This window comes from Monodelphis domestica, chromosome 1 (assembly GCF_027887165.1).
Source record: "Monodelphis domestica isolate mMonDom1 chromosome 1, mMonDom1.pri, whole genome shotgun sequence".
Lineage (NCBI taxonomy): Eukaryota > Metazoa > Chordata > Mammalia > Didelphimorphia > Didelphidae > Monodelphis > Monodelphis domestica.
The window spans coordinates 49,959,622-49,986,635 of record NC_077227.1 but is presented as its reverse complement, the minus strand read 5'-3'; the positions used below and the strand labels follow the sequence as shown (position 1 = coordinate 49,986,635).

General features: G+C 38.7%; 1 long non-coding RNA gene across 1 annotated transcript; it reads left to right on the top strand.

Moving 5' to 3' along the window:
- Nucleotides 1–1,241: 1,241 nt before the first annotated feature.
- On the top strand, nt 1,242–8,765 carry LOC103093571 (uncharacterized). The gene is made up of 3 exons (XR_459984.3): nt 1,242–1,429; nt 6,714–6,795; nt 7,966–8,765. It is a non-coding gene; the product is annotated as an uncharacterized LOC103093571 (long non-coding RNA).
- Nucleotides 8,766–27,014: the final 18,249 nt, after the last annotated feature.

Genomic DNA, 27,014 nt, shown 5'->3' with positions numbered 1-27,014 from the left:
GCAAGATATTTATTGAACCCTCAGCCCCTCCTGTGGTTTGTTTGTCTTTTGCCTTGTTTGTGCTTTTTGGTTGTTCTTGAGTATTGACTTTGGTATCTTTCAACTCCTGGTAAATTTACTTCAGTTTGTCAATTTCCTTTAGTGCTCGTACCAGAGCTTCCTTGTGTTTTGTGCCTGCTTCCCAAATATTTTGTTGACCAAAGTTCTCAGACAAGTGAGGAGATGCCACAGGGAGATAACTGTCCCATAAGCCACTGGGAACAATGACCATGGTTTTCACATTTACACTTTAAACCATTCATAATAGTGCAATAAATTTAGCAATGGGTAAAGGTAATCAAGTATAGTATTATAAATAAAGTCATAAATCCAATAGCCAAAGTGGGTTATCATAGCCAGGTATGCTATCACTACAAGCAACTTTAGATCCATTAGGCTGTCTGAAATAAAAAAATAATTTATCTTTAAGTCTACCTGTAGCAGTCCAGTCCATAGGTATTATGGAGAGACAAGGATTGTGAGTGAGCACATGGCCATCCTGCGCATGGCAATGAGCTCTATTCCCAGCGTGGCTGAAGTTTAGGCCGGAAACCTTGCTTCCTCCTGTCTCACTCACCTGAGGATAATAACCCCACCTTCACCTTGTCATAATTTGCAATTATCCAATGGCAATACTCTAGGTAACTCATCCATATGTATTGAGGCATCATGTAACTGATCAATATGTATTGAGCTCATTTGTATATCAAAGAGAATAAAAGAAACGGGACACAGCCAGCTTGGCCACTTGGAGGACAGGTTTGCAATGGAGCAACTTCTCCCCTTTCTCTCTCCTCTCTATCTTTCTCCCTGAGGCCTGGCCTTTCGGCCTTTTGGCCAGGCCTTCCTGTCTCTCTCTCTTTTCCAATACTAATACCTAGCGTTATCTACCTCCTTTAGTTTCTAATCTCCTTTCCTACTGAGCTAGCATTATCCTCTGACCAGTGCAGTGTTAAATTGAGATCATTGGGTGGAATAGCCTGGATAGTAACGCCCAGTGGTCGGAGCAGGCTGTGGCTCCCGAATATCAATAATTGATTACTGACTCCGTTATTTACATCTCTAAAGCCACCCTTCTCGAATCCAAAACTTCTATCCTGTTTCTATTTTCCTTCCTTGAAACCCCTCGCGGGCCGGGAGGTTTTACTACCACTTTAAGAGCAAACTCCTCCCTTTGGAGTGAGCTTTAGTGTTGTAGACTTCTTGACCAGGGCCACTGTATTCAAGATGGCTATTTGCCAACTCCCACTCATTCTGACAGTTGACTCAGATTCTATAGACTGACACCTTAGCTGGTTCAGCCCAAACCATAAGGATTATAAATTAACTAGACACTGGTGTTATTTAAGGAAGGTTAAAGATGGTCTAAAGGGAGCTTGTCATGAAGGAGGTAGGTGTTGTATGGTAGAAGCCTTGATGGGCCGACTCCTACATTCTCTCTCACTCACTCCTCCTAGATAATGCTGCCAAGGGGTGCTATTCAGGAAAACGGGGTTCCCCTGTTATGTGAGGATGATGAGAAGATGAAAGAAGGTCTCTCCTATCAAGTGATGTAAGAGGTACCCCCAAAATCCCTGGTACAAGGAGGGCATGAAGACAAACCTCCCCAAGTCTTTTGACTCAGTGGGGTTGGGGTCTTGATTAGCACTCTGTTATGGCTGATCTGTAGCCTGAACAAATATCCTTCCTTTGGATCCTAGAAATAAGCTATTTGATGATATTTGACTGTGTGTAAGAAGGTTTAATGGTCAATAACTATAAGGAAAGTTGAGAAGTTAGAATGTGGAAATCGAGGTCCCAAAAGGTCCTTCATTCTGGCAGCTATCAAGCAAACCAGAGTTTTTCCTTCCCTTTCCCACTATTTCTCTCACTCATATTTTTAATACTACTGGGGCTAAGGAATAGTCTGAGCAAGTACAAAAGGCAAAGGGGAGAAAGCCAGGCTCTCAGGCAGAGAATCCACCACCCTCTCAGGTCTGAAGAGTCTTGACACTCTGATGAGATGTTCCTTGAGGTACTATGACTATGTTGTTGAAATAACTTTGTAGGAATAGTCTCAGGGCTAAACACAGGTGAATCCTCTATTGGCTCTTGGCAAGATCTCCAGCAAGGAATATGCTTCCTGCCTCTTTGAGATCTCATTTCAAAAGCCCTGAATTCTTCACGGAGCTCCTCCAAGTCCATTCTTATCTCCCAGCATCCTCTGCTACCAACAGTCTTTGCTGCCAATTACCTCTTCTTTCAATGTTCCAATTTTCCTTTTGCAACCTGCCCTTACAAAGCCATATTATAAGGAATTAAGAAGAAAGTGAGGGGAGAAAATAGCCTATATTATTATACTATACTATATTATATATGTAATAATAATAATATAATATATTATAGAGGGCCTTTTTGAGGATCTCAGCTACAAAGGACAGAAGAGATATAAGACTAAAGTTAGTGGGAGATGGAAGGGTCAAATGAGAGGGATTTTTTTCAAGATGGAGGAAAACACGGGCATATTTATAGGCATTAGTGAATGAGCCATTAGGGAGAAGTTAAAAAATAAGCGTGGAAATGAGAAAGGGGACAATCTCTTAGAGGAGACAGGATGAAATGGTATATCTTGAATAGGTAGAAGGGTTAGCCATGGTAATAGAGGAATGTTACTTCATCATGAGTTAGGATTGAAAAAGAAGATAATAGCAGAATTGTAAGAAATAATTTGACCCCTATCTTATTTTAGTAGATCCCTGCCCATCTTAAAGCAATAATTTCTTCCTTATGGTTAGTTCTGTAAGAGTTAAAATAGTTGTTGGTCATAAACTGTAGTGATTAAAATAGTGGATGATATAAATTATAGTAGATATAAGAGTGGATGAGTAAATTGTGACCGCAGAAAATGTGTTTTCAAGACAGTGTCTTGTTTTAAATCAAATATAAGGTGGTCGCCAGGGAAATATTCCCAATTATTAAAATATACCCCAATCTGCAGGGATCTAGGAGAAAAAACACTATTCATAAGCAGAGGACAAACTGTGGGAGTAGAAACACCGAGGAAAAGCAACTGCCCAACTACAGCGGTTGAGGGGACATGACAGAGGAGAGACTCTAAACAAATACTCTAATGCAAATACTAACAACATGACAATGGGTTCGAATCAAGAACACATGTGATATCCAGTGGAATCACAAGTCAGCTATGGGGGGTGGAGGGGAGGAAAAGAAAATGATCTTTGTCTTTAATGAATAATGCTTGGAAATGATCAAATAAAATATTATTTTAAAATATATATACCCAAGTCAACTGGGTTTTATAGAGATTTTAATTAATACAAATGAAGAATTAAGAAGAGAGAGAAAGAGAGAAAAAGGAAATAATGAGAAAAGGGCTATACCAGCCTAGGCCGGCATGAGCCAGCCTAGGAAGAGAGGGATCAGTCAGTCTTTTATCACTCACCACAAGATCTGTCCAAGCAAGGATTCAGAGGGACAGAGTCTCCTCCGAGGGAGTTCCAGCCAGAGTCTGCCTCCCTCAGACTGTCTTCAAGAGGCTGTCTCAAGAGACAGTCCCTGCTCTCAGATTTTCATCTCCTTATAAAGAGAATTTTCTCCTATGTCACCTCCCCTAAGTTCTCCCATCTACCAATCACAGTAGATTGTCCTTTTTCAAAGGACAGACCATTCTTAGTTTACACCTAAGAAGACTAATCTTTTGAGTAATTCACACCTGAGTTGACTAGAATCTCTGAGTAAGTTCTCACCTCTTTGCTCCTTGTAAGTTCACAAGTTGCCTGACCTTTATAGGTATTTAGCACCCTTTTGTATTAGTCCTAAAAATAGGCACAGCTTAAGAACTTTTTGTCTTACTATAAGTATGGGATTAAGTACTTTTCATTGTTCAGCAAAGAGTTTACAACTTTATCTTCCCCTAAGGCATGCTTAAGTATGGTGAAGTAGAGTTCTCACATTCCTGAGCAAGTACCTTCACTGCCCAAATGGAGAATGGTCCCAATGGGGAATGGTCTTAACCCAATCCCATGAAGTAGGGTCTGAGAATTTTTAAGGTTCACAGTTCTAATTAGTGTTATCTAGTTTTATGTTATTCCATAGGGATAGTGATTAGTTATTATTAACAAACAATAATGAGAACTACAGGAATAGATTCTAAAAATTAAAGTCTTTTCGTTCATAAACTTTATGTAAGGGGGAAGCTGGGTAGTTCAGTGGATTGAGAGCCAGGCCTAGAGATGGGAGGTCCTAGGTTCAAATCTGACCTTAGACACTTCCCAGCTGTGTGGCCCTGGGCAAGTCACTTGACCTCCATTGTCCAGCCCTTACTACTCTTCGGCCTTGGAACCAATACATAGTATTGGTTAGGGTTTAAGAAAAAACCAAAACTTTATGTTAAACTTTAATTTATCCACATAGTCTGGAGGGGGCCTTCACCCAGATTTCACAAGTTTCATTGAATAGCCCTACTAAGTTTCTTTAAGATCCATTCCATCTTGTATCACTTCCTCCTCATAATCCATGCCAGACAGGCCTGGACAAGAGTCTTGGTCTAATACCAAATCATACCAGTTTAGGGCCAATTAGTAGGGTGCCCAAGGCCTTTTGATAAGAGTGAATGACTTGAGGAGAGATTGTAGATGGGCTGTGGTCATGAGGATGGGCCATAGATAGTCTATTTGCTATATGCCCACCTCATTGTTTGATAAGCAACATGGCAGGGAGAATACCAAGAGTTTGGAGTCCACCAATGAAATAAGGTACTGATGCTTGGATCAATGTGACAAGGAAATCACTTAAAAGACTGATATATATTAATTTAAGGTCGCCAAGGAATTCAGCTATGTAATTCCTAAATGAAAACTCAAGTCAACAGTCAACCTTTTATGGAGTTTAATTACAAAGAGGAGGAAGAAAGGTATTAGAGATAGAGAGAGAGGGAGAGAGAAAGAGAGAAAGGGAAGAGAAGGGAATAGGGCTTAAATACCCCCTCTGTTTAGGCTGGGCCAAAAGGCCCAAGCCCTTAGATAGCTGAGGCAAAGAAAAGAGATCAGTCCCTATCACTCACGTGACCAAAATGGAGAAACAGTCTCAGAGGCCCCCACCTTCAGCTTCCTTCTGAGCAAGCTTCTCAGAGCACAACCTCTCAGAGCAAAAAACTCTCCAACCCCCCTCAGTCCTCAGACCCCTCTATCTTTAAGGAAATCATCTCAGTTCCCTCCCCTCAGTTCTCACATCTACCAATCACTGTCCATGTCTTCCCTGTGCCAATGGTGGCTCTACCTTAACCCAGGACTGCCCAGAGGTCTGCCCCTCTGCACATGTCTGTTGAAGGTCATATTCTCAAATAATTAAATCTTGATCTATGCTGCAGCCCTTCCTAAATCCTGTTAGGACTGAGTAGGGTGGAAATTGTATTTTCCAAGACCTGGTTCTGTCATTCCAAGTATCTCTATTGTATCAATTCTAAAATCAATCATGACTCAAAGAATTTCCTGTTCTATGCTTAAGCATAGGTCAAAGCCCTTTCCATTGTTCAGCAAAAGGTTTCTGTCCTAAAGTAATCTCAGGTAGGGAGGAGAAGGACCCTCCCTACCTAATGTTGGAAATGGGTAAATTTCCAACATTCATAAGTCTAAGAAATTTTAAGGTTTACATTAAGCAGGCATTAAGGACAGGGCTGGGCACTGAAGAGAATAAAAACTGTAATCTGAAGAAAGTATGGATCTCAGAACATGAGGAATGACTTATTGGAAGAGGCCTATGTAATTGGAAAATCTTATAAATAAAATACTTGGAGTATTGGATATTAATTTTTTAAATATACAGGCCAGGTCCTTTTAAGAAATAGTTATTGTCTTAAAGCTCTGCCTCCGGTTTTTTATTGCAAATTGGACAAATTTTTGGCATTATATCATGGTGACTATGAAGGAATGGTGAAGTGTTGTCCCCTACCTCCTTTGGCCACACCTATGAGGGACCCAAGAAGGAGTACACACCTGGACAAATTTTCACCACTGCTTCCCCAGTGGACATTGGCCATGAAATGTGAGACTCCCCTCACTGTGCCTAACTAAATTCTCTGAGCCAAGATAAGCTTTTCCAAGACTACAAATTGGTGAGTTTTCCTCAACTTACCCTTCTCTCAAATTTCATTGTTTAGAGACATCCCAAGTAGAAAAGGGAGAAAAGAGGAGGTTGAGTGGCTTTTATGCTAATATATATACATAAAGTCTAGAGTGTTTATATAAATTTTAAGATTATATGGCCATACTTTATATATTTTGAAAATCTTAAAGTAAAAGCATTCTTCTCATTTCTTGTTCTGCCTTTGTTTAAATAAGGACTGAACTACAGTTACTATTACTTCCTTGTTTTTTAAATAGAAGGCTAATTTTTGTTTAAGCAAAATATAAGGTTTGATTTAAAACATTAGAAATCAGAATTCTTGATCAAAACTGTAGGCTTGATTTGGAAATTGGAAAGGAGTATATCTGTTAAAAGAAGACTTGGGCCAGAGTTCAGGACCTAGTTATGGATATACTCAGACAAGTCTCCTAGAATCTAAAATTTGAGAATTTGGATTTTTAAATTCAAACCATATAGGTGAAGAAAGAGATGGAAAATGGAACTAAAGTGTGGCATTAGCATGAAATCACAAAATTAATTTCACATATTAGGAAAAACATGCAATACTACATAACTTGGAAGAGAGAAGGGATCCATCAGTGAACATGAGAAGTGGACATCCAAAGAAAAGCAGTAAGTATATCCATGTAACACAACACAGGAGACACAAAAACAAAATCACAATCTGATATATATTTGGAGACCTCATGTAGATAAATTAATGTCTGAAATTACATCTATGCAAAATGTAAATCAGTATATATTAGTTACATAAGGTCTTAGTCAAATAGAAAGATCAAAAGATATTTCTATCTGACTAACATCAGGATTAGGGAACAATGTATAATATTGTATCATATGTACTCTGTGAATAGTGTATATACTTATAGGTTGGCAACATAGTGATAGGGTCTGTAAATATGTAATGTATACAGGCATTGTACATAAGATTAGGGTATAGATTAGTGTAAGGACTTAGAAAATAGCTTATAAGTAGGGAATAGATTAGTTGTTAGGCATAGGACAGACAGTTACTTTTACTTAGGAATAGAAGTAAGCTGCATTTGCAGATTAGTAAAGTTTTGATTGTTCATTATAAAGCTGATGCTGAAATTGTGTTAATGGAAATAGAATAGTTTACAAATAAGCAAAGATAGGTAGAGTTAGGAAAACTGTATTAGTTTAAACTTAGCAAGAATAAGTAGTAGTATCATTAGGGTTGACATTTCTGTATATTAGTTGTGTTAAAACATTTATTTTATTGGATTTATTATAAACCCCAAAACTACCCTTACCCAAAACTACCCTTACCCAAAACTTTCCCAAAACAAAGAATCCCTTAGATTAGGTAAGGTTAGCATAGAATAGTGATAGAGTAATTGAGGGAAGTTTATTATTTTGGGGGAAGTAGTTAGAAATTAGATTTAGTAGCAATTGGTAAGTATAACAGGTACATATAAGTGACCTTGGGAAGGTCACAACATAAAAAGGGGACAATTGTGGAAAGGAAAACTGAGACTGAGGAGCCATCATTTTAGAATGTTGCCAAGAGGAGGAGTGATAGTTGGAACAGCAGAAGGGGCTTGTGGGAGTGAGAGCTGAAAAAGGGGTCTTTGCCCTGTGAACTAGTGAGAGACAGGTGCTAGGATCAAAGCTCAGGATCCCAACCTGTGAGGACAGAGCCTTGCCTCCATTGCCCTTTCCCTGAAGACAGAAGATTCCTGATATCTTTAGATGATTGATTAAAGAAAGCAAAAGAACAACAACTGCTGCTGAAAGGAGTTGATCCCTTGAACTTTACAGGGTCACCCTGAACACCAAGAAGGATGCTTGACACCTGATTAGAATAGAATAGTGACAGTGATTAAAGAGGAAGGAGAAAGATGCAGAAGCCTGAGACATTTGGCTCCACTGAAGAAGGAAAAGACAACCTGTAGGGACTCCTATTCCCACAGAACTATCCCCCTTTTTATTACTTGAACTATTAAAACAACTTTATTTAAAGAAATAGTCAGATTCAAATCATACCAGTTTGGGAGAAAGAGAGGGTGTTGCGTCGGCTATGGGAGAGGGAAAGGTGGGGGGGGAGGGGAGGAAAAGAAAATGATCTTTGTTTCCAGTGAATAATGTATGGAAACGACCAAATAAAATAATGTTTAAAAAAAAAAGAAAGAGAGGGTGTTGGGCTAGGCTGGCCATTTAGCCTTGGCTAAAGAACAAAGAACCAATAGGAACAATCAGCCTGCCTAACAAGTAGGACTTCTAGGGGCTCAGGCACCAGCCAAGTCCTGAGGGCAAGTGAACTCCAAAATTACCAGGAACCTACTTATTTGAGACACAGTCCTGTTCATCCTTACCACAACATCACTTCAAGGGTACCTCTCTCGTGGATTTGAAGTGTGAGGGAAAGGGAGAATTACACAGATCATCTCTCAGCCCCAGTGATTCTCTTTTCTACCTCACCAGCCCTCCTTATCCCTTCTATGCCTTTACCTTCTCCATTCCCTGTTACAACCCATCAATATCCCTTTCATCATCCTTACATAATTCAGGGGACATTTGCTATCTTCAGTGGGGACCTTTTGAGATAATAGTGAGAGACTGTCCAGAAAGAAATTTATAATTTGGGAATTTTGGAAGTGATTAAATTTATAGGGTTTTGAATTCAGTTCTGAGAAGTTCCTCTAAGCATTCAACTCTTTGGTGGGATGCCCAAGGAGGGAGCTACCAAAACCATGTAATCCCATTTTTATAAAATGAAATTAAAAAGGAGTCTAAGAAGACACAGAAAGACCCTTTCTGTAGGGGATTTTTTTTTTTACTTTCCTTTTCTACATGTTATTCTGCTCCTGGTATCTTCATGTCTCTTACTGAGCATATCACTGTAAAATGGGTTGTATTATAGAATTATATTTTAGCTTGTAAATTAATATAGTTTAAAGTTTATTATATATTTAGTGCATTGGTTAGTAAGAAATAATAAGAAGAGGGAATGGTAGTAGCATATCAAGAGATTCCCCACTAGGAAAACTGTTGATAGCTTGGGACAAAGGGAAATTACCAGTTCTGACAAGGATGACGTAATCCCAAGCTTGTAAATTGAGAAATATATAGTCCTAGGCAGTTAGAAACCATGACAGTCAATTACTATGACTTTTATATTGCATCTTTGACTAGTGAGCCTTGAGAAAATTAAGAAGGACAATTGAAGATTCACATCCTAGCCAACTGAAATACTAATATTGTTGGGCAAAATTATTCAATGGATTTTGTACTTCTATCACTGATAAAAAACCTTTACAGCTACAATAGTATCAGTTCAGGATACACCCCTTCCTTCTCTTCCCCCAATTATGCACCTTCCTCTCAAACATCCCCTTCCTCAACCAAAACGCCCAGAACAAAACAGTCTGGTGTATTTTTCTTCTTACAATGCATCAAGCAGTAAGAAGAGGACTTATATATATATTATAAGGGAACTCAAGGCAATTATACAATATGTTTATGAAGCAAAAGAGCCGATGAAAAACAAGCAGACCTAGGAAGGGTAAACAAAGACCTCAGTCTAGATTTTGCCTTGATTTTTTCCCTGGAACCAATTGAGATTGTCTGATTGGCTGCTGCTATTATTGTGGGAAAAGGGGATACTATGCTCAAGATAGTTTGATGAAAAGGCAAAACCAGCAGAATCTTGGGTTTTCTAGGCCTCAAAGGCTAAATCTGAATTGATCCCAAAGACAAAATGATCCACAAGGAAGAAATAGATTAATGTATCCTTCAATGTAAGCTCACAAGAAAAATGGATCCAGGAAGATTCAGGATCAGAAGGAGTGGGAAAAATAGGGAAACTTCCATGCATAATGGTATGGATAGATGAAAACTTTATAAACTTCAAAACTTCAAAAAAAATTTTTAAATAAACAAATAAATTTCTCTCTCTTTCCTCTCTAAAGACTGCAAATGACTGCCACATAGAGGTTACCTGAGATGAAAGACAGACATAAATCAACTAGAGATTAAACCTATGATAAAGAGAAAATACTTTATTAAAAATTTCTAAATTGTAATTTGAATGGCTTCATAGAGTATATTTTGATGACGTTTTAAAAGAACCATTAAACTGTATATATATATATATATATATAGTAGTCTCTCGGTGATCGAGAATGACTATTGTCTTTGTGCAGTTTCATCTACGGTGTACCCTCATGTGGCTTTGAAGTACAAAGACTGAGGCGCAGAGTTTGTGGCACATGGGGCATGGGATGCCAGTTGTTATGGGAGGTGCGGTTGTGGCCTGGTGTCGGCGTTCACGCGCAGCAGCAAGACGTCGACGTCGCTCATCTTCAAAGGTGATGGCGGCATGGTGAATGTGGGTTCGCCAGCTGCTTCTGTCAGAGGCAGCGAGTTCTAGTTGCTTTGGTGTAATGCCAGCCCACTTCAAGTTTGACTTTAGCTGATCCTTGAATCTTTTCTTTGGTCGGCCTTGTTTCCTGAGTCCAGCTGACAGTTCACCATAGAATACCTGTCTTGGTATTCGCTGTGGGTCCATGCAGATGATGTGTCCAGACCATTGTAGCTGGGTTTTGAGGACCATGACTTCGATGCTGGTGGAGTTGGCTCTGTCGAGGACTTCCTGGTTGGTGATTCGGTCCTGCCATCGGATCCTCATGATTGACCGGAGGGAGCGTTGGTGGAATTGTTCCAGCTGTTTCATGTGCTTCTGGTACAGTGTCCATGTCTCACCACCGTACAGGAGCGAGCTGAGGACCACTGCGTTGTACACTTTGAGCTTCGTCACAGTGCTTACACCTCTGTGTTGGAGGACTTTGCAGCACAGACGTCCGAGTGCCTGGCTGGCCTTTTGGATCCTGGCATTAATCTCGTGGTCTAGGGACCCGTCATTGGTGATGGTGCTGCCCAGGTACTTGAAGGTGTTGACGTTAGAAAGCTGCATGCCATCGATTGTAATGCATGGCTGGTTAGTTGGCCTCCCTGGTGCAGGTTGGAACAGCACCTCTGTTTTGCTGAGGCTGGTAGTCAGGCCAAACAGTTTTGTTGCGGTGGAGAACCTGTCCACAATGGTTTGGAGATGATTTTCTTGGTGGGCCATGAGAGCACAGCCATCTGCAAAGAGAGCTTCAAGGATGAGTCTCTCTGTTGTCTTTGTTTTTGCAGTCAGGCGGCGAAGGTCAAATAGTGAGCCATCCAGTCGGTATTTGATGTAGATGCCCAGGTCTAGATCCATCACAGCATGTCGTAATACCTGGGTGAAAAATAGGTTGAATAGTACCGGAGTGAGGACACAGCCTTGTTTCACACCATTGGAGATGTTGAAGCGATCTGAAGTCTCTCCACCAGATAGGACTTCCCCTGTCATGTCGACATGAAAGAGCTGGATCAGTTTGACGAATTTTGCTGGGCAACCGAGCTTGCTGAGGATCACCCACAATGCGTCCCTGTTCACTGTGTCAAACACCTTTGTCAGGTCTATGAAGACAATGTAGAGACTCAGGTTCTGCTCAAGGCATTTTTCCTGCATTTGCCTCACCGTGAAGACCATGTCGATGGTGCTGCGATCTGGTCGGAAGCCACATTGTGATTCAGGCAGGTTCTGCTCTGAAACAGATGAGTATAACACGGGCAAGGATCTTTCCAGCAGTGGAGAGTAGTGAGATGCCTCTGTAGTTGTCACAGGCTGCTCGTGAGCCTTTGTTCTTGTATAGGGCTACGATGGAGGCATCTCTGAGTTCTGGGGGCATGTCTTCCTCTTCCCATATGCTGGTCAGCACTATGTGGAATGCCTGGAGCGCCTTTCCATTTAAAGCCTTGTATACCTCGGTTGGGATCCCATCTTTACCAGGTGCCTTGCCTGCACTCATTTGTTTAATGGCTTTTTGGACTTCCTCTATTGAAGGAGGGACATCAAGTTGTTCAATGGAGTGGTTTTGGGGGATCTGGTCAAGGGCGCTTTGGTCGACTGAAGAGGGTCGGTTGAGAAGCTGACTGAAGTGTTCTTTCCACCTGTTGCTGATGCCTTTTTTATCTTTTATGAGAGTGTCAACGTTGGAAGATAGCAAGGGAGTGGTGGTGGGTTTTGATGGTCCATAGACAGACTTGAGGGCACTGAAAAATTGTTTGTAGTTTTTCTTATCAGCAAACCGCTGGATTTCTTCTTTTTTTCCCACCATCGGTCTTGCAACTTCCTGATCTCACGCTGCGCCGTGGCTTGGAGAGACTTGAATCTGTCCTTTTTAGAAGCAGAGTTTGGGTTATTTTGCCACTCCATAAAGGCTTTGTTCTTCTTGCTCAATAGCAGTGTTGTTCTCGTCGAACCAGTCCTGGTGGTTGCGTTGTTTTGGGCCTTGGACTGCCTTTGATGTTTCCTTCACTGCGTCTCTGAACTGGTTCCATTTCTTGGTTGAGCTTCCAGTGAGTGGTCTCTTGGCAGACAGTTTGTTGTCCAGGCAGGACTGGAATGTTTGCAAATAAGATGGATCTCTAAGACGACTCACGTAAAATGCGCGAACTGTCTGGGCGCGTTTTGGATGGTGAGGCGCAATGCACATTTGAAGAGTCGCTCTAACCAATCGGTGGTCTGTCCAGCATTCAGCTCCTCTCATGGCTCTGGTGATCTTTACATCCTGGATGTCTCCCCGGCGTACAATGATGTAGTCAATGAGATGCCACTGTTTTGATCTTGGGTGCATCCACGTTGTTTTATATTTGTTCGCCATTCTGAACACAGTGTTCATGATGGTGAGTTCGAACTCTGAGCATTTGCTGAGTAGCAGTAGTCCATTGTTGTTAATTTTGCCCACGCCGTGTTTGCCGAGCACTCCTTTCCATCTTTTATGGTCCTGGCCAATGCGGGCGTTGAAGTCTCCCAGTAGTATCAGCTTGTCATTTGTGGGCACTGAGTGCAGGACGGCACTCAGGTCAGAGTAGAACTGCTCGATGGTCTCCTCTGTGCTAGTCAGTGCAGGGGCATATGCGCTGATGATTGTGGCATACTGGTCTTTGCTGAGAGGCAAATGAACTAAACTTTATAAAACTCTATAAAACCAAACTGATAGTTTGAGAGGTTGTTTTTGAAACTGAAACTTGAATTTTAAGAACTGTTTTAATAATCATGATGTATAAGGAAAATCTTTTAAACTTCACAGAAATGTTAAAATAAGGAACTTAGAAAAGAAACTAGCATAGGAGAAATTGGAGTAAAAATCCTGTGGGTATGAATAATTCCACCATTTAAGATTTAAAACATTTGATATTTGCCATTGAGGTAGTAAAATGTTTGATATTTGGCACTGAGATAGAGGCCCAGGGTGTTAGAGGTCTATTTCAGTCCCTGATTCCCTAGCCAATCACTATAATATTAAATATTGTACCCTTAACTGTTTGCTTGGTCCCAGCAAAAAAAGGTTGGTTCCTCTTTTTTGGTTATAAAAATCTTTGTCCAGGAGGAACACATTTCCTTCCTGCAGTAGTAAAAATTTTGCTGTAGGAGAGAGATTTGAAAAAATGTGACTTTATTTACCCTTTGGTTACCAAAGTAAACTTTGTTGGTAACTCAAAAGTGGGACTCCAGGTTAAAGGTGAACCCAGAGTGGGATCAGCTCATTTCAGAGTCATGAAACAATTAAAAGTAAGTAAAATTTAATCTCTTCCTGTGGAAGCTATAATAAGTTAGGGCAAGAAAAGGAAATGAATTTAATTACTATGTTTCTTAGAGAAAGGATAGCATATGGTTAAAGGGTACTGTTAATAAATTTACATTTAGTTGAACCAGTGAGCTATTTACAATTGCATCCTAACAGTTGTAGTCTCACCATCACTTTTTCAATTTCATAACTGCAGGCCCTGAAATTTAAGATCCTTGCATTAATGGTCCTTGAGAAATCTGAGATTTTAAATTGATAAGCAGTGATTATATAGCTATATATGATTTTGTTGAATCCAACATTTATGTAATACAGATTTCTATTAATTTAAAATATTTGGAAAAATAACCCCTCTCCTAATGAGAAATAAGCATAAATTCTTAATTGCTTAACAAGATAAAAGGAATTCTGTAACCTACAGGTTTGGGAAATGTCAATTGCCAAGTAAATTTCTCTGTAAATATATGAATGATTCTCTAGCATAAAAGATGTTAACTTTGAGAAGATAGTTTTTTCTCTGAAGTCATCTCACTTAACTGAAATCTGTGACATTATACATTGAGAAACTAGGAGGTACTTTTAAATTTTGTGGTTTCACTGTACTATATTTAAGAAGCAAAAAAATGTAACAATGTTTCAATTAATTGGTCTTGTATAAAAAATTATACTAATATATTTAAGAAAGATTCAATGGAATAAAGATTAAGCCTGTAGATAGTATTATAGATTAAAAGAATTTGACAAGGAGAAGAAAGTAAGAGAAGTATTGGATAAGAAAACAAGAAAGGTCCAAACCTACTGGAAGGATATTAAAAGATAAAGAATGAAGAAAGTTTAAGCAAATAGGGATGTGAAATGAATGGACAGAAAATCAAATCAAAGTTGAGGTCTATCTACTCTAGCATTATGAATAAAGAGTTTGAAAGTAAACAGTTCTGCAGTTTAAAAAAATAGATTTGAGAAGAGGTTTGATCCCACTGAAATAAAGACATCAGAAGAGACACCTCTTTTGAGAAATGCCTCTTTGACAACTATTGCACATTTTTCTCTCCAAATAAATTATAAGATGACAAAAGAAATATTATATAATTTCAAAAAGATACTGTTTTATCTAACAATCATTTTGTTTATATTTGTTTCACCAGCTGATTATTGGAGAGAAAAGTGTTTCTTTAAATAGCTCTTCTAAAGGCCTTTGTAAAAATTAATGACTTGCTCTACCAGAGCTATAAGCACAAAACCTGAGTCTAGGAAGAGATGTGCCCTTTATTCATTCTCTTGAAACATACTGGTAACATTAACATGGAGAAATAAAGGGAAGTGATTTGACTTATTGGGTGATTTAAAGAAATGCTAGTAAAGAAACAGTTGTGGAGATCTAGGAGTACCACTATAATTTTTTTTCAACATAAGCTAACTAAAAACAGTACAAACATTGAAAATTTAAATTTAAATATTGCCATTAGTATTTATAAATCAAGAATTGGTTTGGTTTAAATTTTGTACTAAGCCTGAAATCTACAAGGTGGTATCGTTTACAATGAGATATGTCCTCCTATTAAGAAAATTGATACATCAGAACTCAATATAAATCACATTATAAAAGGAATAATGATAATAGTACTTACCTCTCAGGGTTGTTGAGAGAATTATGTAATTGTAAAGTTTTTACCACATTACCTGGCTTGTGCAGAGGGCAAACAATGCAATGGCTACACCTTATAGGAATTAAATTTGATAAATTATTTCTTTCACTATGCTTTGTCACTTAAAAGCCTGCTTTTCTAAACTGTCACTGACTCCAATATAATTTAATTTATTTAGACTGGTGTCTTCAAAAAAGGAAAAACTTCCATCCTAGCTCTGATACTCTTTAAGTTGAACATTAGTAATCAAATAAAATCTTCGTTAAAAGCCTAGCATGTGGTAGATACTACATAACTCTTAAAGTCTGACCATACTGGATCATTTTGTATTTGATTTTGACTGATGAGTAAGGTATTCATTCTGTACCAAATACATTTGACTGAATTATGTTCTAAATTTTCCATGAAATTTGATATTTGAGGAAAGCTATATAGCAACTGCCTCTTTTAATCTTGTATTAAAAATGCTTGTTAATTTGTTAAGTATTTGATAGGATATATTTTCTTTAAGTCGTAGTTTAAATAATAATATAATAATAATAACTTACTTTTTAGGGGAATAGCAAAATCCTTTTGGAATCTTTGTGAGGTTCCTTGGGAGACTTCCTGAGTGAGTTCAGTTTTCTGAAATCTTAAAGTTCAGCACTTTACTTTAAGGAACTACAATTTCTCCCAGCCAAAGTAGAATCATTTAAGTTGCAAGTTTTTCAACCTCTCATAAGACCACTAGCCTATCCATCAAGAGGGAATGGACATGTTTTTGTAATTATTAGTGGAATTTGTTACAGTTACCCATGAAATTTGAAATTTTTATATTTCTCCCCATGAAATGTTTTTGTAATGTTAAGATAAAATTCTCTGGAAGCTGTATCCTAATTTATAATTATTTATTAAATAATAAAAAGCAGGTCAGAGAAAAAGGTATCAGTCACGTATCCAGCCTTCTTCACCCTCTTCATATGACTCCTTCACTAGCTAACCTGAGCTTAGGCTGCCCTACCTGTGTCATCTCCCCCTCTTTTCCATGCTAAAGAAAGCTTTTCTTTCCTCAAACCTGAAACTTCTATCTCTCATGATGTCACTTTTCTGGGTCTCATCGATTGGCCAGACTTAACCTCAGTTAGAGTTAGAGGCTGGTCTTCCAGATGCCAGGAGACACATGGATCAAGAGGTTAGCATCTTCCAAGTCCAGGGAGGCATGAGGCTTTTGGCACCCTCCCAAGTATGTCCCTTATACAAATAAGCCTCAGGCCTTGTCGTTAACTCAATCAAGGGATAGGGTTGAATTGCAATCCCCAAAGAAAAAGGGCTCAAACTAGTAATTTCTCCCTGAAATTTAAATCAGTAGCATTTTGCTGTTAAGAGAAAAAATCTTTGGAGACTTTAACCTGCTGCTATTTGAAGTTGTGATTCTAGGTATACATATCTAATCTCTTATGAGGCCATTAGTCTAACATTCAAAAGGAATGCCATGGATTTCTGCAGTTTAGAGACTGCTCTAGGTGGATGTCTGTCTCTGGGACTGTTGAGTGAATGACCTTGTAAATGTGAAGGTGAGATTCTCTTGACTTAGCTTCCCTATTCTGATAAACATAGATATTTTCCCCCTCTAAGTAGATCTTGTGATATACAAAGCTGTGATACCATGTGGTTCATTGTGAGCCTTTCTGTGTGATTAGCTATTTTGACCCATACCTAGAATCAAACATAACTGAAGAACAATATTGATATTGCTATGTCCCTTCCTTTTTTTTCCTCACAACAAATTCCATAGATAAGAACAACTAAATGATGATGCATTGATAAGCCCCCTTGGTGATTTTTGACTGTATATTATATACTAGTACACTCCTGCACTAGTGAGGGAACATTCTAAATTGTCATAACTGAGACTATTTTAGGTTTTAATTTCTTGTATCTCAGAAGCACACCAAGGAGGAAATCCGCTCATAAAACTTGAATATGTGATTTGACTGTTGATCTGAAGTCAAACAAAGCTAGTGATGTTGTGCTTGGGCTTAGGTCTAGCAGAATTGATACTGTTGTGATCATGTCCCTATTTCTTCCTCTCAGAGCAAAGCACACTACCAGGGTGAGTTATTCTGTGACATTTCTGATGAATCCTTGTGGAATATGAGATATCCTTTACTGGTAACATGTTTTACTATAGGCCAAATATTTGTTCAATAGAAGTAAAATGCATGTTCTCCAATGGTTTCATATAAAGATTAGATCCTTATCAGTCTCTACTCCTCATAAGGGGAAAATGAGAATTAATTGAATTAAATTTAAATATTGGAATTCATTTTGACTTACAGATTTGAACTAAGTCCATCTTCTTGGTTTGAAGAGTTTTACATTCATTTTCATTATAGAGAGTCAGGCTACAATACTTGTCAGATTGATAACTAAATCCATTCAAACCTATGATTATTGGAATTTACCATTTATGGTTAAATCTTATGAGACTATAATTGATAGTATTCTGAGTCTGATTCCAGGTATGATCATCAGGACCTGCTATTAAGGCAAGAATTCCTAAGACCAACAGCTCTTTCTGAGTAAGACCTGTGAACTGCAGGTAGAGTTCCATCTCAAGGGAGAAGTTGGAAGAACAACTGTTTGCATGAGCAAAGGTGGACCTCCCCTGCTATGACTTTCCTAAAATGGCATTTACTCTTAAATTTAAAATATTCTCACCTGTGATAATAGAAACCATTCCCTAAGTTTGTCCTACCCTGTACCCCATCTTGTGTGCTGTTAAGGGTAAAATTAGGGTTGTTGACTGAATATATTATACTAGTGGTCGCCAGGGATTAAAATTCAATCCCAATAAAATATTCAAGTCAGTTTGGGATTTTTATGATAGTTTAATTAAAATAGAGGGAAGAAATTAAGAAGAAGAAGAGAGAGAAAAGGGAATTGGACTGCTCTGGCAAGCCAGATAGGAGTTGGAGGTCAAGGAAAGGAGAAAAGGAGGAATCAGTCACCTCACCACCAAGCCACAAATGCCAAAACCCACCAAGACACCAAGGACACCGCCACGAGCTCCCAACGCAGAAAAACCCCCAATGTCTTCTAGAGAATGAGAGCGAGATCAGGAGAGAGGAAGTGACACGAAATATATAGACAGTTCTTTACATCACTTCTTGCATCTCACATGTACCAATGGTAGCTTAAGCTTTACTTAGGACAGTTCAGGGGGTCTGTCAGTTGTTTCTTAATTGTCACTTGCTAGCACATGTTGGTCATAGGCCATCCTCCTCAACACTTATTCCTTAAGTAGGGGTGTATACATTCCTGGCTGCTAGAATCCTAAGACTAAGCAAAATGGAGAAAATCTAAAATTCACAGTGCCTATATTGTGGTACATAGGGGCACAGAGGATAAAAGGTGTGAGGAAGAGCTCTCCTCTCTCTCTCTCTCTCTCTCTCTCTCTCTCTCTCTCTCTCTCTCTCTCTCTCTCTCTCTCTCTCCTCCCTCCCCTCCCCCATCCCCACCTTGGAGGCAGCAGTAGAGGCCCATGGCTGAGTCAGCCAGCCATATGTAGAACCACATGGCCAGAGTCGGATTAGATTAGGCTTAAATCTTTCTCTACTTTTAGTTATTATTGATAAAATTCTATGGAAAAATAAGAACCTGGAGTTATTGTTATTAATTTAAGTTTAACATTTTTGGCAACTACTATCAGAAAAAGAATTCTCAATTTAAAAAAAAAGTCTTTGAGAAAAAGATAGGGAATAGATAAATTTTGTTCCTGCTGATGAACTGCTTTTCGCTGTGCCCCTTTTTTATGTTGGTTTTTTTTTTTGCCTGTCACCCTGCCCTGGGGCTCCTGGCTGAACTGGATAAGATGCTTCCCTGCAGCTTCTGTTGTCAGCAAGCTACTACAGTCCATGCCTGGTTTCCTGAGGGTTTGAGAACTCTTTAAAAGCACCTTGTTTTTCCTGTGCAGAGGGTTAGATCTAAATCCCCCTTTCCCTTACATTGATAACAGCTGAATAGCTATTGCTTCCTAAGCTGAGTGTTGTTGGGGGTTTTTTTTTAGCAACAATTAGCAAGTCACTGGCAATTTAATAGGTACTCTCTGCCAAGTGCCCCTAAGGCCTAGAGCCCCCAGTCCCCCAACCTTGGTAGCACAGGGCCACTGGCTTTGGGGTGGGGGGAAGGGATGAACTCTTCTCTCAAATATTCCTTGTAAGGCTTTTACCCCTAGCCAGTACATACTAAGGTAGTGCCACCTACAGACAGGAAGTAAGTGTATTTGCAACCAATTTAATAATTAGATTTAAAAGCATGGCCCACTCTATGAAAGAGCAATGCAAGCTTGCACAGCTCACAGTTTTAGAATTTCTTTTCTTACTACCATTCCTAGGTGTAATTGTACTGATTAGATGCCTTGCAGTTTGTTCATTCCTCCCCAAGAAAAAATTTCTCAAGATTCAGATGGGAGATTCATCCCTTTACACTCCCTTACCTACCCAGTCTCTGCAAAACATCCAATATGGGGTTCATCCACACTATACTCTGGAAATCCCCCTCAGTATGGGGGACCCCAGAGGCATGACCAAAGGAATCTAGATGAATGATGGTACTCAGGAGGGGAAAGAACCTCAAAGTGTCTGGAGGTAAATTTTAAGCCTTTTCAGACTCCATTGCCTTATTGATGTTAATTGTTTCAGTTTGTTCCCCTCCCAATAGTAAAGAAGTTTCTGTAATGCAATTTTAAATACAAGGTGTACATAAAGAACTTCCAGTGCACTGGAGGAACTCAGCCTGCCTGGGAAGGTCCATTCTAAGTCCTGTTAACTACTCTAACAGCTATTAAAATTGGAGAAAAGGATTCTTGGATTCATTGCTTACATATAAAATGAGCACCTTCTATAGACACTGAACAACTATATCCTGTAATGCAATTTTTAAAAAATTTTTACTCCTCCTATGATTGAATTGGAGATATAAGTCCATAGACAAGTTGTACACTATTTTGGCTGACATACTGTCATGGAATCCGCATTAATGCTTTTTTTTCTTTTAATTTTAATTTTATTTTTTATTTATTATTTATGTATAAGGCCGACCAAAGAAAAGATTCAAGGATCAGCTAAAGTCCTACTTGAAGTGGGCTGGCATTACACCAAAGCAACTAGAACTTGCTGCCTCTGACAGAATCAGCTGGGGAACCCACATCAACCATGCCACCACCACCTTTGAAGATGAGCAACGTTGACATCTTTTTTTAATTTTTATTTGGTCATTTCCAAACATTATTCATTGGAAACAAAGATCATTTTCTTTTCTTCCCTCCCCACCCTCCCACCACCTCTCCCATAGCCGACGCACAATTCCACTGAGTATCACATGTGTTCTTGACTCGAACCCATTTCTGTGTTGTTGGTATTTGCATTAGAGTGTTCATTCAGAGTCTCCCTCTCCTCAGTCATATCCCCTCCACCCCTGTAGTCAAGCAGTTGCTTTTCATTGGTGTTTTTACTCCCACAGTTTATCTTCTGCTTGTGGATAGTGTTTTTTAGATCCCTACAGATTGTTCAGGGACATTGCACTGCCACTAATGGAGAAGTCCATCACTTTCGATTGTACCACAATGTATCAGTCTCTGTGTACAATGTTTTTCTGGTTCTGTTCCTTTCGCTCTGCATCACTTCCTGGAGGTTGTTCCAGTCTCCATGGAATTCCTCCACTTTATTATTCCTTTGAGCACAATAGTATTCCATCACCAACATATACCACAATTTGTTCAGCCATTCTCCAATTGAAGGGCATCCCCTCATTTTCCAATTTTTTGCCACCACAAAGAGTGCAGCTATGAATATTCTCGTACAAGTCTTTTTCCTTATTATCTCTTTGGGGTACAAGCCCAGCAGTGCTATGGCTGGATCAAAGGGCAGACAGTCTTTTATCGCCCTTTGGGCATAGTTCCAAATTGCCCTCCAGAATGGTTGGCTCAATCCACAACTCCACCAGCAATGAATTAGTGTCCCTACCATTAATGCTTTTTTGATTTTGAAGAATAAGTTTAAAATATCCATTAGCCCTAATATCACTACATACCCCAAAGCTTTAGACTATAGAAACATGCCATTAATTGTTAAGTGTTTGGGACTTTGACTTATAATTATGTCTGATTTCAGAAGAAGAAATCATAAAAGAGCCACTGTACAATGCCAAGAAGTACAAGGTCAAGGAGACCAACCAATTCCGGTGGGATTAATGAGAATCTGTGCCAAGACAGGGGACTTTTTTGAGGTTCAAGGAAGTGGCAGTTTGACGATGTCAGACACAGTATTTCCCTGTGCCAGATTTCTGACAAGTACCTCAGTTTGGCTGCCATTTTTTTTCTCCTTTCCCTGAGAGTGAAGGTAAAATCAGACAAGGAAATCATATTTCCCTTTTACTTCAAAATCTAGTCCCTTTTCTATCTTTATAGTAGGGCATTTTTCTGTAGTCCTGGGGCTACCAATGGGTAAGTGCTACATTGTTATAGTAGGGTTGGAAAGAAGGGTAAAACAAGATATATATAATAAAATAAAAGTTTATTAGCTAAAGGGACAAGGGAATGGGAGGGAATCAGGAAACAACTTACTACTACTACCCCACCCAGATTTAAAAATCTTAGAATTTCTAAATTACCTTAACCCAATTAAATAAAAGGGTAATTAAAGAAAAGAGGGATTAGTAAAATCAATAGGGCCCAAGATCCTCACAACACTAGAGTCCTCCATTGAGTCACACAGCACTCTCAAGTTGAAAGTCCTCACAGGATTTTAGGAGGGGAATGAGGATTAACAAACACATATACTGTCTACCAGTGTGGGGTAATCACCCACTCAAACACTCCTTGAAGATAGTCCAATTCCCTGGCAACTCCAAAGTTGTTTTTCTTCAGAGAGAAACACCTCCACACCTTCTCTGTCTTCTTCCAGAGAGGCAATGTCAGTTCCCAACTGCCTCTCAGTGCCTTAGAATGTTGACCCAGTCCTTGCAAGCTCTGTGGAATCCTGCTTTTGCAGCATCCCATGCTATGTAAGTGCTACATTGTTATAATTGTCCTACAGCCTTGCAGGACAAAAATAAGTTTAATTGGTCCCTGATTCAAGGACTTGTTATGGACTTATTCTTAATTGCTTAGAATTTTATATACATAGATTTCCCCCAAAAAATTTTGACAATTGATTCACCCCATAACTCAGCCATGTATCCCAGCATGATTCTGATTTTGGTCAACACCCTCCTCAGGGGGATTGTATGACTGTCATAAATTCAAAATTTAAATTTTTTTTCTTGTTTGAGAGTAATTTCAGCAAAAGAAGATCACTAACTCCCTGAATTGAGAAAGTGAACTGTTTGGAAAAGGTTTCATGGGGAAGCCTGCAGAAACTATATATTGCATCAAGAGATCCAGAATTAACTTTGGGATGTAGTGAATTGAACTGAGGAGGGGTTGAACGCATTTACTCTAAATGTAAAATCTTATAAAAAAAAAAAAAGATTTCCCCCAATTGGCTTTTTGTCAATATGCCTACCAACCACTAGTTTTACTTTCTTTCTCTTTTATTTCCCTCATATCACCAAATTATTGTAATTTCCCATTAGATAGTACAATATTGTATGCACCTTTTGTAAGAGATATAAGCTGGTTATTTATAATGATTCACTGGGGAGACTAGGCATGTAGATCTGGAAGATTTCAACATGCTCATCTCTCAAAAGAATCACAGGGGGGATTGTGATAATAGAAACTACTCCCTAAGTTTGTCCTACCCCCACCCCATTTTTGTGTGCTTACGTTGTGGGACATACAGCACAGAAGATAAAAGGTGTGGAGCAGATCACTCTCACTCTCACTCTCTCTCTCTCTCTCTCTCTCTCTCTCTCTCTCTCTCTCTCTGTCTCTTCCCTTAGAGGTGACAGTGGAGCACCATGGCTGAGTCAGCCAGCCATGCGGAGAACCTCATGGCTGAAGTTAGGTTAGATTAGGCTTAAATCTCTTTCTCTACTTTTAGTAATTATTAATAAAACTATATGGAAAAATAAGAAGCTGGAGTTATTGTTATTAAGTTTAACACACCTAACTATTTTTAAACCTGGTTATGGAATTTTTGTCAATATACTTGGCTATCACTGTGACTCTTACCTGGAATTGACATCAGAGTAGGAGACCATCTTCCTCTTATAAATAGCCATATATCTATTTTTCCTTTTGTGGCAACTTTCTGTGGTCATAACAGGTGATCAGAGGTAAATCTTTACCCAGAGACTAAGATTGGAACACATCTAAGCTACCAAGTTGTAAGACCTAAAGTATTCAATTTAGTCATTAAAAAAAAAGGAAAGAAAAATTGGAATGCCTGTATTAAATTGCTTTAAGACCTATTTTGCAAGAGATTTTGGCAGATGTCCACCTGAACTGGGGAAGCAGATTTACAAGAGAAACTTCTTTTGGAAGCTGGAATACCAGAAAGGCCTAAGAAGGAGATTTACAAAAGGACCAGATGACAGCAGTGAGGATGCCTTTCAATCAGATGCCTGCATGATAACTCCTAGCACATGGTGGACTGAGCAGTGGCTACTGGGTTACCCATCCCCTTCATTTCTTATTTTGCCTTACTTGCCAGAGGAAATTGCCTGAGTGACACTTTGTCAATGCCAAAGAACAACCCCAACACCATGGATCTCTTCTACTGTCCTAGATGCCTTACCCACTCCACCTACTCTAAGAGTTTCCCAAGTCTACTCAGTGGAAGAAATAAGGTAACCATCAGTTTTCACTTTTTGATCTATTATAATACATGTTCTGCTGCCCTAAATAAGAAGTCCTATATAGCTTTTGTAATTCATCACCTATGAGCTTTTCCTTTAGAAACTAGGTCTTTGAAAAATAATCAGCATGTTTTAAGTTGTATCCTTTCCTCTTTTCTCGATTTGTCATCCTTGCACCTCAGTAGAGAAATACCCAGTCTGGTTTTTGCACCTTCCATATAGGACTGCCCTCTGTATTTCTAGATCTTAACAATTCATAGAAATACAGATCTTTTTTGAATCAAAGGGGAATGTGAGAAATAATTTGACCACTCAGACCCTATTTTAATAGATCCCTGTCCTTTTTAAACCAATAATTTCATCTCTATGATTAGTTCTAATCAGTATCATTTAGGTTGGTGTGATTTCATTGGGATAGTGATAACTTACTTATTATTAACAAATAATAATCAGAAGCCACTAGTTATAGGTCATAGTTGAATAGGTTCTAAAAAGAGGAGTCTTTCTTCTCATAAACTTTATTTTAACTTTAACTTATTCACATAGCTTGGAGGGGGGGCCTCCACCCAGATGTTAAAAGCTTCACTGAATAGCCTTATAATATATTAAGAAGCCCTTCCACCCTGTATCACTTCCTCCTCATGCCAGGCAGACCTGGACAAGAGGCTTGATCTAATACCAAATCATACCAGTTTAGGGTCTGTTACTAGGGCGCCCAGGGTCCATTACTGAATGGTTGTCACAAGGATGGGTTGTAGATAGGGTAGTTGCTATAGATTGATATTATTTAGTAGCAGTGTGATTAAGGGGCATACCAAGAGTTTGAAGTTCACCAATGATATAATACACTAATGTCTGGACTAAACATGCATATTAAGATGGGGTTGGGCACTGAAGGGAATAAAAGCTGTTTTCTGGTGAAGGTGGGAGTCTTAGACAATGAGAAAGATCTGGGATCCTATTTGTTGGAGGGAACCAGGTCCCTCTAATAAATAGTTATTGGCTCAGAGCTCTGTTTCACTTCTTTTTTTTCCCTGCAGATTGGACAAATTTCTGGCACTACATAAGAAATATAACTGATAGGAGATAAGAAAGAGGATGCTCACCCAAAATAGCCTCAACTTTTTCTCTAAAATATAAGGTAAGGATATCATGCATCTCACATCAGTGATAAGGGGTTTTCATGAAATTCCCTGGTACTAGACTAGACACTTAGGTAAATAGCAATTGACAAAACTTTAAAAATGCTAAAGACAAAATGAAAATCATTTGAATAGACTACAGTAGTGTTTTTCAGATATCTACAGTTCTAAAGATCACCACATTTATCATTTAAAGTAGAATAGACAGTCTATTTCACATTTTGATTACATTCCTCATTCTAGTGAATCTTACTATTTTAAACTATGCTTACAGCATTTCTAGCTTTCCAGTATCTTTGGTCTTATTTACCAAACTCAAATGAACTCTTTGATAAAATGGAGAACACATATTTGAATATTTAAGACAACCATTAACCAGAGGAAAAGTACTATGTATGCCTTCCAGACAAATGTTTCTACTGCTGTTAGGATAAATATTATCCTACACTGCATGACTGTTCCTCATTCATAGATCAATCACAGCATTCCTAACAAAAAGGAACCTACTTTCTAACGTTACAAATGCCTCACATTCTCAATATTATTCTTAAATATTAGCACCACTTTCTATATATTATTGTCCAAAATGATAATGTATATAATGCAAGCACTAATTTAAAACAATCTTATGAATTTGTAAATAAGGACAAAATAAAATATTGTCAACCAAACAGCATTAATGTAGTTTCTCCAAATTATCAACACACAAAAAAAATCCCACAAATCTGTCTTCTACTTTGTGCCTTCTGTGCTCAATGCATTCAGAGAACAGTACAGATTAGTTAAGAGGGAACTATGGGGATTAGAACAGCAAATGGTAGTGGGAACTGAGTGAAAAAAAAAAAACAACTCAATCAGATCTGAAAATTGATGCATTTTCTCCCAATTTGACATCTCAAGCAACACTTACATATTATCTGAAAATTGAGTAGTGGCCAATCAGCTATTGTTTCTATGTTCCTTTGATTAAATAGTTACTTGGGAGGGGGAACACCCTTTTTTTCTGATTTCAGGGAATTGCACCTGTTTGCTCTCCTCTTCCCAACTTGGAAAGTCTCCTGGCTATCATCCAATTAGAAATCAGATTATTTTATTTGTATACTGGTTAGTTGTTTTCTTTTAACTAATTGGCCTTGTTTGATTAATTTTTTAATGTACAAAAATCTATCTTACCCTGTACTTGGGGTCAATTGTCAAAGCTAAGGGGTCCTAAGCCCAGTTTCTTGAACAATTGGCATACATTGCTTAATAAATTGATGTGCTCTGAAGCTTGAACCTTTATTTCCTCAGTGATTTTCTCTTTCAACTGCCAGTTAAAACTTTGAATCTCAGGGGCAGCTGGGTAGCTCAGTGGATTGAGAACTATACCTAGAGACGGGAGGTCCTAGGTTCAAATCTGGCCTCAGCCACTTCCTAGCTGTGTGACCCTGGGCAAGTCGCTTGACCCCCATTGCCTAGCCCTTACCACTCTTCTGCCTTGGAGCCAATACAAAGTATTGACTCCAAGACGGAAGGTAAGGGTTTATAAAATAAAATAAAAAAAATAAAAAAACTTTGAATCTCACAATTATGAAGTTATGGCATCCAAAGTATAGATCAGCTATGCTATGAATAATAGT